The sequence below is a fragment of the Drosophila virilis genome, chromosome X (assembly GCF_030788295.1).
Source record: "Drosophila virilis strain 15010-1051.87 chromosome X, Dvir_AGI_RSII-ME, whole genome shotgun sequence".
In the NCBI taxonomy this organism is placed as follows: Eukaryota; Metazoa; Arthropoda; class Insecta; order Diptera; family Drosophilidae; genus Drosophila; species Drosophila virilis.
The window spans coordinates 27,391,090-27,405,553 of record NC_091543.1 but is presented as its reverse complement, the minus strand read 5'-3'; positions in this window follow the sequence as shown (position 1 = coordinate 27,405,553).

Sequence of the window (14,464 nt, the reverse complement as noted above, 5' to 3'; positions counted from 1 at the left end):
GTATATGTGTGTGTGCGTGTGCGTGTGCGTGTGCGTGTGAGTTTGTCGCGGTTTCCACCAATTGCCCTGCGCCTGCGTCCGTTTATCTCACACAATCAGCAATTGTCATTAATTTCGGACGCTGTGTACGTGCTCCGATTTGTCTCTTGAATTCTCAGTGACTGATTCAACAATTTAATATGCAGCAGCAGCGTCTGCAGTCAAGTCTCAGGCCAGGCCAGGCCGGGCCAGGCCAGGGGCGATCATCTCAGTGCCCCTGGGACACTAAAGATGCTTATCGTTTTGATTTTATTGTGGCTCCGATGCAGCCTCTTGCCATCCCCTTTCTGCACGGCCCGCACGGCCCGCACGGCCCCGCACGGCCCCGGGCGAGAGACATGCAACTATGCGTCGGCGCACCATTCACCAAAAAATTCATTGCCGCTCAGCTCTGCGCACCGCACTCCCCGCACTGCCCTTGCCCAGGCCAAGGCCCTATGTTGATCAGCCGCTGGGCAAGCGCATTGCCAGCCCGCCGCCGCACTCGAGAACAATCCTTTTTCGTAGCCGTAGCGCCGTCTTGTTTTTAATGGACTTTCCTGCAAGTGCACGTAGCGCTCATCTATCTTAAGTTTTGATAGGTTTTTACGAGCGTATTTATGCGATGGCCTTTATTAAATTGAAAATTATGTCTTTCTATGAGAAATGTCTAAATTGTTGTCTCCGCTTTTGGTGGGTACTTTTAGGCCCCTTTCGGGTGTCTGTGTGTGTGTGTGTCTGAGTGTGTGTGTGTGTGGAACCTTTCTGGCCTTGTGTGTTCCTCAATGAACTTGCGCCTGGGTCTTGGACAGCGACTGAAACTGATTTAATCTAAATGTTTATTTGGTTTCTTTTTTAGTTTATATTTTTTTGGTTTTTGTATTTTTGTGTTTTTTTTTGTTGTTTTTTTTTTTGTTGCTGTTTTGCCGGCGGTCACGTGCAGCTTCTCATAAAAGTGTATTTGCTGTTGTATGTGTGTGTGTTTTTTTTTTTCAGTGACAATTAATTAAAAATATCTTATTTCGTTTATGTTCTGTGTGTTAGCTTGTTTTGTTATTTTTGAGTTATGTTTTCCGCTGCAGATTTATAGATAATCGCGTTACATTTATGGGCCCTAAATGCGACTAAGCCAGCAGTAGCAGCACAAAAACTTAACCCAAGTCCAACGAAACAAAAAATTTAAAAAATAAAAATGAACACCAAATGCAGCTCAGCTTAGCGACCAAGGGCCAAGACCCGCCCCCTTTAATGCTTCGCCGCCTTCTGCTCGTCAGATTTGTGATTTGATTTTGTAAGTTTTACGCTCAGTGAAACAAATTGCAAAACGTTGTTGTTTTGTGTTTCGTTTGCGATTTTTGTTTATGTTTTTTTTTTTTTTTTAACAATCTCACGACAAATGCCCGGAAAGCGCTGCCTCAGCTTCTGACACTTCTTGGACGCCTGGGAATAGGTGTTGAAATCTCTCAATTCTTTGCGCCGGCTCAGCAGTTTCTTCTTTCACAGAATCATAGCCCTCTTCGCAGCTGTGAAGCAATCAAATCAAAGATTCAGCATTCAAATACATTTGTATCTGTGTGCATATCGTGTGCATTTATATATATACAAACATATATAGATTGCGCTTAAAGAGCGTGCGCGCATTTTGCTGACACATCATCTAAAAGTTAACTAAGTCAACAAAAAGGTGTTTAGAACCAAACAACATTAGAGATAATATATACTTGCATATGTCTTTAATTTATAATTTCATAATGACCTTAAAGAAATTTAACAAAGTAAATAAAAGAAATTAAAATTGATTAATAGCTTATACAAAATATTATTTGATATATTAATAATATAATATATATTATTCTTATTATATTTATTAATTTAGTATTACTATTATATTATAAATATTATGCATATTATGCAACATAAATATTCAATGGCAAAGATTTTGAAGAACTGAAATGAGTTATCTTAAAAAAATAAAATGAATTTCTGTTCTGCGTAAGGTAAATGATATAGAAAATTACAAAATTTGTGAGACAAGATAAATAAGTTTGAAGTAGATAGAAGTACAGAGAAGTTAGCTTATATACCTAGATGAGCTCGTACGCTGCCTACGAAGCAATCGACAAATAGGTTCAAGATGAAATTTCCCTTCGATATTCTCAAAATGGCCTTAATTAAGGCCTATTCAGTTGTTTTCTCTAACCGCTGCAGACCAGATTTGGGCCAACTGAAAACTAGCAATGGCTGATGCGATTACGGTTTTTGGCTGCCATGGAATTTTCACACTCTCGGCCAGGGATTGGGCCACGTTGGTGTAGCGATTGGGCCGCCAGTGTGTCGCCGTGGCCCATATAAATTATGCACAGTTAACAATGCGGATCAGTCGGGGCGTATTGGTTATTGTGTGCAGTTTTTCCGCTTAATAAGGTAAAAGGTGTTTCAATTGCAAAACAATAGCAGTTGGCCCATTGTGCTGGCCGATTGGCAGCGGCAGCAGTAACATAAAGTGACAAAAATTATGAAAGAATGTCGAGAGGACACGCCGAACATCAAAGGTGACGCGCCCACTTCAAAATTCCAAAACACGACAATTGTATTTAATTCAATTGAGAGCGCACAAAAGGGATCAGAGGGCACAAGGGCAAGAGGGCATACAGCGGCAGCTGAGAGCGCACAGGATAGGACTGGACAGGACAGTACAGGACAGAGCTGGACAATAAAGTGATCAATACCAGCAAAATGTTTTTAATTGTCAATGAATGCGGCATGGCCAGAACAGAACAGAACAGAACAGACCAGACCGAAGCGAAGGGAACCGGACCCTTGACCTTTTGCGGCAGTCCAAAGATTTGTTGTTGTTGGTGTTTTGTTTTTGTCTCGTTGCTGTTGTTGTGCAATTGCCGTGTGCAGTTCTGCGCTTCAAAAGGTGAAATAAATTGCCCACCACCCAGGTGAAGAATGCTCGACCCGAGCGGCGATAAATTTTCGACTTGTACGTGTTTGGGAGTATGCATGTATTGTATACAAATGCTGTGCGCGCGCGCGCCTGTAAGTGTGTGTGCGTGTGTGTGTGTGTGTATGACAATGCATGGCATCGTTATAATTAATGGCCAGGTTGGCGCCAGCGTCTGAGCTACGACGACCCGATCGAGAACGCAACTGCGGCATTGCGAGGCCTGTGAACCAAATCCGAACTTTGCATCTGGGATTTGTGTATTGATATTTATATGTTTTCTGTTTTGTGCCATATTTGAAATGCGCACAGGAAACCGTGCAATGAGAATTGATGAACGTGCGCCCTCGATATCCTTTCGAGAACCGCCTTATCACAACTTTGCATCGTCCGAACAAATAAACAAACAAACAAACAAACAAACAAACAGCGAACCGAACCGCGTTCAGCCAATCGGTCAAAACAGCCAAAGCAATCAGTCAATGGGCATGCACATGTTGGCCCCTGAGGAGTCACGGATGTGGAGTGAAAGTTTGAGGTTGAGGGGACAGGCGAGGCGGGAGACGTCAGAACGTGCCTCACAAGTGGCTGCGCAAACATTGACACAATCCTTTTGCCTGGATGGGAACGTGCGAACAACTTTACAAACAAATGCGATGCACAAACACAATAATATATTTCACATTTGCATTGGGTCAGGTCCCGGAGACGAGTCGCTGGCCAACAATTGGAATGTGGTGTTATCTTATGATCTTGTTAGCTTGTTAGATTGTTAACCTGCCTCTTAACCTGCCAACCGGACGAGAGTCCTGCCAGTTCAATAAACTATCGCCAGTTGTCTAAGCCGAACTAGATCAATCCCAGAATGGGCATTAAAATGCAAGTGCAAGTGCAAGGATGACAATTTTAATGATCATGTCGATTGCTCTGAGTCGACTCCACAATCACCTACTCCTCTACGATTTTCGTTGTTCTTCTTCTTTAGACATTATAATGTTTAAAAATCTTTAGTTAAACTTTTTCTGCATTTCTTTGGTTTAATACATTTTTAATCATTTCATATATTTAGTATATATATATATATATTGATTTTTTACTCATTTTAAGAAATCCACTTTTAAAATAATCATAAAAGATAGTATTCATTTATTGTTTGTTTTTAATGTTTCTTTATTAATTTTAAAATTGTTTATTTGATTAATTTAATAATAATTTTATTAAACATATTTTAGGGATTGTATTTGCTTACGCAAAATAAAATTAAAAGAAAATATATTATGATCACAATTAATTTATAATTTTTCTATGATAATTTTTATACAAACAAATTAATTTATTTAGATGTACACTAAAATTTTTGACTGAAATTCCTTAGAAGTTTTAATATTAACAATTTTGTATATTAAATGCCTTGAGTATATATCTTATATATTTAGAAACATAGACAAGTATTTGCACAGTAATAGATATGTAAGTTTTTATTGATGTATTGCTGCTGCAATTGTCTATATGCTTGGCCATCAGGAGCGCAATTTGATAAACAAATGTTAAGGCTAGAGGCAAGTGGACGGGCAAAAGACCAAGTGTGGAGACAGTCTGCTGTCTGTAGTCTGCGGAGCGAGGCACAAATAGACTAATTGCCCGCAACTAATAAGACATCGTTCTCATTCAATTAAAATATCCATATCTAGTACAATTAGACGACGACAAATGTCCACATTGCGGAGACTCATTAAACTTGCACGAATTATTGCACGCACTTTGTCATACATTTTAATTTCACTTGTTGTGCACACACGATGCGAGTCAGGCCAAGCCGGGCCGTGCTGGCCAGGCTAAGCGAAATGAAACGAAATCGAGCCGATACCAATAGCAATGCCAATACGAAAGCCAAAGCCAGTCCAGACCAAGCCAAGCCAAGCCACGCCAAGCCAAGCCAAGCTAAGATCAAGAGCAACTCCAACTGCCAGAGCAACTCGAGCTCCAGCTCGAAGACGGCCTGCAAAGTGAACGAGGCTATAACTAAATCGCAAACGCAATCGCACACAGACCTGGCCAGCAACCAGTAGGCACTTGGCAGCAGGCAGTAGGCAGCATCCAGTAAGCAGATCTCTGTGGCAGCGTGCGCTCCACACACATTAGCAATTACGCTCATTACACTTAATTACAGAAAACTAGGAGTGCATGAAGATTTCCAACTGCGGACGATCGTGGAGAATCCAAGCGGCTGCAGCTCTGCCAGCTCCGTTTCAGTTTCGGTCTTGGTCTCGGTCTCGGTCTTGGTCTTGGTCTTGGCCGCCGTCTTGGTCGGGTTGTTGTTGTTGTTATAACAGTGCCTCGGCTGGCTGGCTGGCTTGTGTCTTTATATGCACTGGCCGCCGCGAGGATCACGAGCATGCAGAGCAAGTGAATTATTGCAGTCTCATTATGTGCGATGAGTTATGTATAGCGTATTGCTTTCGTCGTCAGGCCACAGCCTCGTCAACATCGTCATCATTGCCGTCACCGTCGCAGCTTCGAAAGTACTCATGTATCTGCATTGTAACATCCAAACATTTAGACAGTCAGACAGTCAGCCAGCCAGCCAGCCAGTCAGCCAGCCAGCCAGCCAGCCAGCCAGCCCAGGCAGACGTACGAGCAGCCATCTGTCAGTATGCCAGTGACTGGCCGAGACTCCAACTCCAAGTCCAAGTCCAACTCCAAACTCCATCTCCATGCAAGACTCAGCTCAGTGCATGACTCGGTCGAAGAATGTAGTGTGATGGTCGCCTAAATCAAGCGTACTTAGCGAATGATTTACATTCCAAAAGACAGCAAACACACTGTTTTGCAGTATGTGATGTTATGCGAGCAGCGGCAACAACAGCAACAACAACAACAACAACAACAACAACCACTAAAACAAACGAACAACACGCATACGCATGTGTGTAAGTTGTTGTGCGTGCGTGTGTGTATGTGTACGTGTGTGTGTGCTCCACAACGCTTCAAGCACAAATGCACTGAAAATAAAACAGGTCCAACGAATGTGTAAATCACCTACACTCTTCCATGTCTAACCAAAATATAGCTGTAAGAGCTCTATAAGTCGGACCTAAAAATCAAAGGGGCCACGAATAATATTTAAGAAATAATTAAATACATTTTCTTGCAGCTCATCTTAAATTGTATTAGTATTTATTGTTATTTTAATATTTGATATAAAATATATAATATTTATTATATAATATTGACGTTTATTAGATAAGTTTTTCATGGAAATCCTAAATACATAAATTAATAAATATGTCAGGTTAGACAAAGTAAATAAAAAAAGTGAAGCGAAAAAAGCTCAATAAGAAATGTTCCTTTTACTATACCCTAGAGTATTTATTGTGTGCATGAACATTTTATTATAATTTTTATAACATTTAATAAACATTTATTAAAATCTGGATCAAGCGAAATTTAGGCTAATTAAGTTCCAGTTATATATTTAAATATTTTTAACATGTTATGTTTATTTATGAAAACAAAATTACAAATAAGTTTATACTTAAATTTATTTGAAATAAGAACCTCTTCATAGCTCTAAAGATTTTAATGGCGAATAACCAGAAATGAAGACAAAACATTACAAAACTTGTCTGCCTCCGGTTTGCTGATGCGGCCAATCAATATGCCATAGGATATGCACTGTGTGGCAAGCGATGATAATAAGCAGCAAGCACTGCAAAAGATACGGCGGCAGCTTCGACGCAGTTTCCGTCACCGCTGCTGCTGCCTCGGACGCTGCCTCGGACGCTTCGTCGCATAAATATCACCAGCAATTACTCAGTCATAAGTTTGCTGCTTGCTCGTTTGCTGTCATGACATGAGTAACTTTGCTCGACGCTCAACGCTCACTTTATAAGGCAACCAGGCGCGATGCTGGACCAGGTCCGGGCACAGCGGCAACGGCAGCGGCAGCGGCAGCCTGTGCTTGGCCAGTGTTTGGCATTGTCTGGCAGTGCGATGCGCCTGCGCCAAGTGCAGAGCCTGAAACTCCTTTAATGCCAGCCGCCTTCGTCTCTGTGCCCCGTCGCACCCCGTTGCACTCCTTGCCGCTGTCGCTCATGCTGTGTGCGCCCAAGTTTGCCGCTAGGCACTGCAGCCGACATGGAGATGTATGTCTGGGCTTTTTGGCCAACGTCTTGGTGTTGGCTTGGCAAATTTTTACAACTTTTATAAACATCTCGTTGTGCCGGCAACTGGGCGGTAATTTGTTAAAGCTTCCTTACTTTTCAACACTCGAAACGAGCCGCAACGAGCCGAGACGGCGACTGCGACCGCGACTGCGACTGAGCAGCAGAACCCAAATAGTGAAGCATCCGAGGAGGCATCTGCATCTGCGCGCACACATTTTAATTGTGCACCCCGACTGAGACTTGCCTCTGCTCTTTAGATCCTTGCGCATGCGCCATGGAACGCTTTTGGACGCTACTTTGTCTTGTGGCGCGCATGATGATAAATTTTCGTGGCCATCCATCTAAGCGCTACAGCACCATCATGATCATCAGGCCCCCGATCATCATCAGCAGCATCACCAGCAGCATCAGCAGCCGCATCAGCAGCCGCATCAACTGCGCCTTGGCTAAGTAGGTCCGCCGTCATTCATAACACACACTCACAACACTCACACTGCTATGGACATAAGCACTTGCTTCCTTAACACAAATCAACAGGATGACGGAGCTGACACCAGGCCGAGACTCGGCCTCCGTCGCGGTCGCCTTCGGAGGCTGAGCTCAAGACGCAGCCGCAACGTACAGTGGTTGCCAGCAGTATGCGCATGATCTGATCGGGGACAGCAGCAGATGCCATCAGCTAATGAGAAATACTCAAAATACTTTAGTCAAACACATTTAAACAACATTATACTTTAAGCTGGTCTTTGATTCGGTTCACGGCTAGAAGCAAATCTCTGCCTTTGGGTTTGTTTCGTTTGCCACATTATTGAACCAAGATTTTCGTTTGTTTCAAGGTTCGATTCCTGCTGCATTTATGTGCCGACTGAAATTAAAAACAATTACGAACTTTAATACAACGTAAACTCCGCTTGCCGGAAGGGAGCAATACATTTTTCCCATCTGTAAATAAATGCCTTACTTACGAAAGTGAGCCGCAAAAATGAACTTTAAACATTACAAATTAAGTTGGTGATTCCCCAGATAAATGAAATCCAGAGCAGGAACTTACATTAGTTGTACGAGTCGCAATATAAGTAATACACAAAACTGAGGACAACAATAATGTAGATAACGCAGTTATGCAATTACCTTCAGTAGGATACCTGTAGTAGGATATTCAAGAAACATATTATGCAATTCGTGAATTGCTTTTGAAGTTGAGCCGACATCCTTTCGCTTGTTAGTTCGACGCTGAGCCAGCTAAGCCTTGCAGGTTCGCGTTCTTTGCGATGTTTTCACCCAAGTTTTGTTTTAGTTTTCAAAATAAATCCCATTTGAATAGCTTTTGCTTGACAATAACGTTTTGTTAGCTTTCGTAACACTGTGCAAGGCAACGTGCCGCAGGCGTTTGACAGCAGCCGTTGTCTTCGTCTGGCGGTTGCCAAGCCCAGGCCCAAGTCCAGGCCCATCTCCAGACCCAAGTTTCATCGGAGCTCGGCCGCTTACTGCTGCTGTTGCTGTTGCTGACTCAATGAAAATGTTAAGCATCTTTCACTAACATTAATTTTTATGTATTTATAGCTTTATTTTATTTATGTATTTGCTTTGTGGCACAGCTCGGCGGCACACGGAGGCACACTCGCAAGGCCTTTTCATTACGTCAGCGATAAGCTCGATGCTGGCTCTGTTGTAGGCACCGTATGCACAAACATACATACATATGTCTGCCCAACTATGACGTAGGCACAGAGTCTGGAATCCATTTTGCCAGCCAGTCTGATAAGTGACTCTTATCAATGACGTCGTCTTTGCTGTGTATGCGGCTATTTTTGTCATGGTTCTCGTTGTTGTCGTTGTTGTTGTTGTTCTTGTTGTTACGCCAGGTCGCAGAGCTAATAAACACACACTTGTTGTCGTTGTTGTTGTTGTTGTTGTGGCTGTTGTCGTTGTTATGTAGACGAGATTTCTCTGCAAAAACAAAAAAAAACGGCGAAAAATTCAATGAATTGATCATAAAATTGCGAGAAACTCTGGCGTTTTTCTCCGAAAAATTAACTGCCAGTAAGCTTCAAATTGTTGTTGTTGCTGTTGTTGTTGTTGTCGTCGCTCAAGCTGGTTAAGGGCGCCTCGCTGGCACTCCAAAAACGTGGCCAAAACATTTTTGGTCGCAGCACCAAAACAAAAAATATGTATGTAAGCAAAAATAAAGTAAATAAATGCCTGAAAAATACACAAGCCTTGGCCTTCAGCCGCAGCTGAGATCAGTTACGGCTAAGAAAACTCAAAGTTGTGACAATTAACATAATAATTTAGGCGGAATGTCACTTATGCTTTGGACCAGTTGCTGTTCAACTCTTTTATCCTCACATTTATGCCGGTAGCTGCATTTTTTTAAGCTCTTTTTGATGCTGCCGATTTCTGCGATGAGTTTTTTATATACCTATCTCAACTTAAGATATTAGCTAAACTCTTGCCTTTGTCCTCTAGTAAATATAAGCATATCAATTGTGTGCAGCTTGTATTCCGTATCTTATACCAGCAATCGCTATCAGTTGGGTTGAGCTATCCAAGTTTTTTCTAACGGCTTTTTGATTTACAACAGATATTTGACATTTTCTCTGCGCTTATCAAAAGCCCATATGTGTGTAATGCTTGGAAAGAAACTAAATTCCGATGTAAGAACATGCCGAAACATTGCGACAATCGTGTTCAAGCATTTCCGTTGCCAGGCCGAAAATAAACCTCGACAAAATATCAAAAAATAAATATAAAAAAAAAAACCCTTTTACTTACGTCAAAGAATCGAGAATTAATGGAAAAAAAGACATTTAAATTTGGTATGCCGTCAGATTTGTGCAATAACACGCATAAGTATGTGTGTCAAAGTATTGGTTTATAAGCAAATTTATCGGGCAATAATATTTGCTAAAATTCGTAGCATTTCCGCATAATTATGTGGGCTACCACTCCGGACATTCCATCAAGCCCATTTGGCAAACACACACTCGATATGGCACCCAAAACATAAAGAACATTCATCAACTGATCGAACTGTCAGCCGAATTTATAAACTAGATTTAGCTGGAATACTACTAAAATTCCTAATCTTATCGCCAATGTCGCCCCAGGCACTCGGGCTGTACAAATATGTATTTCAGTATTCATTTAGCCATTTCCTTGGAAATGTGTGCGCGCCAAAGACGCCACAACTCGAACTGATGAACAGGTCAGTTACTTTCGAAGTCTTTCAGCTCTTTGCTGGCAAGTGGCAAATAGGCAATTGTATTGGACATATCTAGCAAATATTATTATAAACATTCCAACAAAATATTCATACGTTTGATTTATATATAAATGAAATATAAATCAGAAGAAAGTCATTTGAATATTTGAACTAAAGTGAATAAGCAAATAATCAAATGTTTTAGTCAAATTGAACAGGAAGTGCCAGAGAATTAAGTTGCTTAAAGACAGGCAAACAACGATCAGGTGGATAAACATACAAACGTGCATCGACTTCTGTGAAATGTTGTTTTGCTATCCATTTAACTATGTAAGACTTGCATATATGTAATTATATATGTTAATATATATCTTAATATTTACGTATTCATATGTGCATATATATGTTCCTTTGATGAACGAATATTTTCGTATTATTCCTCTTTAAAGTGAATCTCTCTTACATGAGTATTTATCAGTATTAAATAAAATAAGAATTTATAAATCTGACCACCCCTCTATCCTGTGAGTCTCGATATTTTATTGCAAACACAACGTTCTTTCCTCTACAATGTTTTTTTTGTTCCTCTTTATCAGCCATAAAGGCGAGTCAATGAGTTCACAGAGTCAATGAAAGCACAACTTTCCAAGCTCGACAGGCCTCTTTCCAGCCTTAAAAAAGCTATTTAATGAATGCGAGCATACAAAGATGAACTTGGGTTTTGTATCCCTTAAATAGCTATATAATGTCTCTGAGCAAAGCTAGATGAACTCGGCTCTTGTCTATATATACATATATTATCTCTACGTACCCCACGGACTTCTTCTATAATAAGTATATCTACTCATGTACTATATAGTTTGTTTACATGGTTTTATCAATAAGCATCATGTGTTTTGATTTTTGAATATCTTTGGGTGAGTCCCCAGAAGGTAATGCACTTAAAATGCATAAATTGAATATACGAAAAGAACAATTGCATTTAAGTAAGTACTTGACAACTCGAGCGTCTGAACTCACATCAATCAATTTGTGTACGCGAAGTGTTGCCATCCTGTGATTCCCACGGTGCCACGCCCCAATAAGTTGCATAGTTTCAATTGTTATTTGCTAATGCGTCAATTAATATGCAACGAACGGCATCAGACAATGCCAATTAACATAAGTTGACGCTGGGGATTTGCCACACCGGCCACCCACACGCTGCAGTCCCCTTCCAAAAAAAAAAAAAAAACCAAAACAAAAAGCTGAATACAAATAAAAAAAAATCACAATATTTTCCCAATCATTTATTGGATGGGTACGTACAAAGCGAGTACGTAGGAAATCCTAAACAGCTGCTGATCTGCCAGCTCTATAAATGTGGCCGAAAGCCCCGCTCCGAGGCCCCTGGCATTTCCGTAGCCCAAGTCTAGGCGAGACAGCCAGATAGAGAGTGAGAGAGAGAGGGAGAGAGCTGATATGGGCCCGGATGGAAGTGTGGCGGGGTGGGGCGGGGCGTGTACAAGCCAATTGCTTACACAAGCAAAGCATTTGAACCGTTTTTAATTTCGTTTGCTTTGTCTAAAGTCGGTTTATTTTTTATTTTTCGTTTTTTCTTTTCTTCGCTTTTGGACTTTTGGACTCTTTATGAAGATGAAGACGAAGAAGTTTTTATGATGGGAAACAGTTTGTCTCGGGTTGTTGTTGTTGTTGTTGCTGTTGCTGTTGTTGCTGCTTAAATCATGTGAATGTGGCAACAACGGCTCTTGGACATTTCCAGTGTGTTAACTTTGTTGGTGGGCAAACATCAGGCAAACATACCACATACAGACCCCTGATGCCTCAGGCTCTAGCCTCTAGCTGGCACTCTCTGTGCCTGTGGACTCTGGGCCATGGCGGCCGCCCCGAAGCGCGGCATCCAAAGCCCAACCATCATCCATGGATTGCTTTGAGGCTTGTTGTGTTTTTTTTGTGTCTTTTTTTTTTTTGGTTTTGTTTTGTTTTGTTTTGCCTAATGACAAAGACTAATATTTTCTTCCTGTGACATATCTCTTTCATGCATTGAAATTGACTTCGAGTCTATTGGCAGCGCAGCTGGCGTCGCTGTCGCTGTCGCCGTTGCCGTCGCCGTTGCCGTTGCCGCTCCATTTACGGGCACGACCAACGTCTGTGCGTGGCAGCATTTTATGGAAATTATTTGTTGCATTGCGCTGCTAATGTGTTAAAACAATATGACCAGGCCGCCTGCACATTTGCTTTTTCCTTCTTTTGTGTGCCACAAATAAAATGAGGAAATATTTACACAAGCGGCGGCGGCGGCGGCGTCGGCGTTGGCAACGGCGACGGCAACGAGCGGCCAGCGGCCAGCGACCAGCTGTGCACGGCACGCCCCCGCCGCCCCTGTGTCTCAGTCTTACGCTCAATTTGCAAGGCAACGACAAAATGTCTGAAGTGTCATGTCTAGGACCACCCAGCCAAGCCAAGAAGCAGCCGCAACAAAAACAAAAATTAAAAAAAAAAAAGGGCAACTGCACAGCCAGACAGACAGACATGTCGCTCAGGTTTGTCAATTGCTCAATGCATCAATTAACTCCCACTGCGCCAGGTGTCCTATTCTAGCGTTGACTATTGACCATTGCAAATCGGCCAAATTAAAATGTTTTATCTCTTTGGACAACGTCTCACGTGGCGTATACGCAATGGGACAGCATTATTTTGTTTGCCTTTTGTTAATAGCCCGACTCAAATGTCAATCTGAGCAGCTCTATTAATTAGACAAGGCCTCTCCAACTCAAAGAAGGGCATAGAGGTGTATTCGCCAATTTGATTAGACTTTATGTTGGCTTTTGAAGTGCCAAGCAGTTCGCTAGTCAGGAGTGTTTTACTGGCGGCAGATACCCTGTAAACAGCTGTGTAATGCCGTCACACATATTTTTTTTGTCAAGATGGAACGCAGGTAGGGATAAGATAAATACACACAGGCACACACAGGGCCGCACTCTCTTAAAGTCTCACAGTCTGCCACACACTCCAGCATTAATCACAAATCAAATAAATACAAATAGAGCAGAGGCAGATTCCACACACGGCACAACACTTGACAATGACACAACGCGTCAACTTTGGCGGCGACTGCACTTGCTGCGCCCATGGATGCAGCGCTGCCAGGGGCCTAGCCAAAGGCTGGGCTAGGCGCAAGTGTGTCTGTGTGTGTGTGTGTGAGTTGCCAGAGATCAAAGCAAGAGTGCCTCAATAATGATAATCATCATCATCACGCTCAGCGCGTCGTCTTAACAGAACACATATTTGTCGGACCCAGCTGCGGATTCTGACATGCAACAATAACAATTTTTATATGACGCTTATGAGGGGGGAGGGTCCGGGGTGCGGGGTGCGGGGGTCGCGGGTTGACTGTTGCGCTGGTTGCTCTTTTCATTTCATTATGTGGGACATTTAATACAATTTTCTGATTATTTGTACCCTTTTAAGGACCCTCAATCAATGATGTGCCACCACCTGCCTCCCTCTAACTCGCTCGCTCTCACGCTGTCTGTCTCTTTCTGCGCGGAGTTTTGTTCTTTTCTGTCTCTTTCTTGCTGTGCCACAATCAAAACTAAAAGTGGCACTGTTTATTGTTGCTGTTGTTGTTGGTTGTTCTTTTGGGCCGCATCGTCGGTCGGCACTTGGTGAAAATAAGTATTTTGTACGCCTCGTTGATCTTGACGCATGATGCTGATGCTGATGCAGATGATGATGATGATGATGATGATGCGCTTGGAGGTTGACGTTGTCGACTTTGGATGATGTTGGGCAAAGCGGCTTAGACGCTTGCCGGGATTAGCCTGTACTGAGCGGAATGTCGGCATTACACATACGCCGCGTGCGCCATTGCGACTTTCTAACTCGAAGACAGCGGCACACCCACACACAGGCAGCACATTGTGCGTGCATCTTCTTCTTGTCACTGTCACAATACTAGCAACACCTACAGCAACAACAACAACAAGAGCAACAGCAACAGCAACAGCAACAACAACTGAGAGCGACAATCGCCGCACGCGTTTAAAAGGTTTGTGTATTTGCTATTGTTTACCAGAGCCAAAGAGGAGATGAAGGGCAACGGCAATGGACAGGGACCGGGGC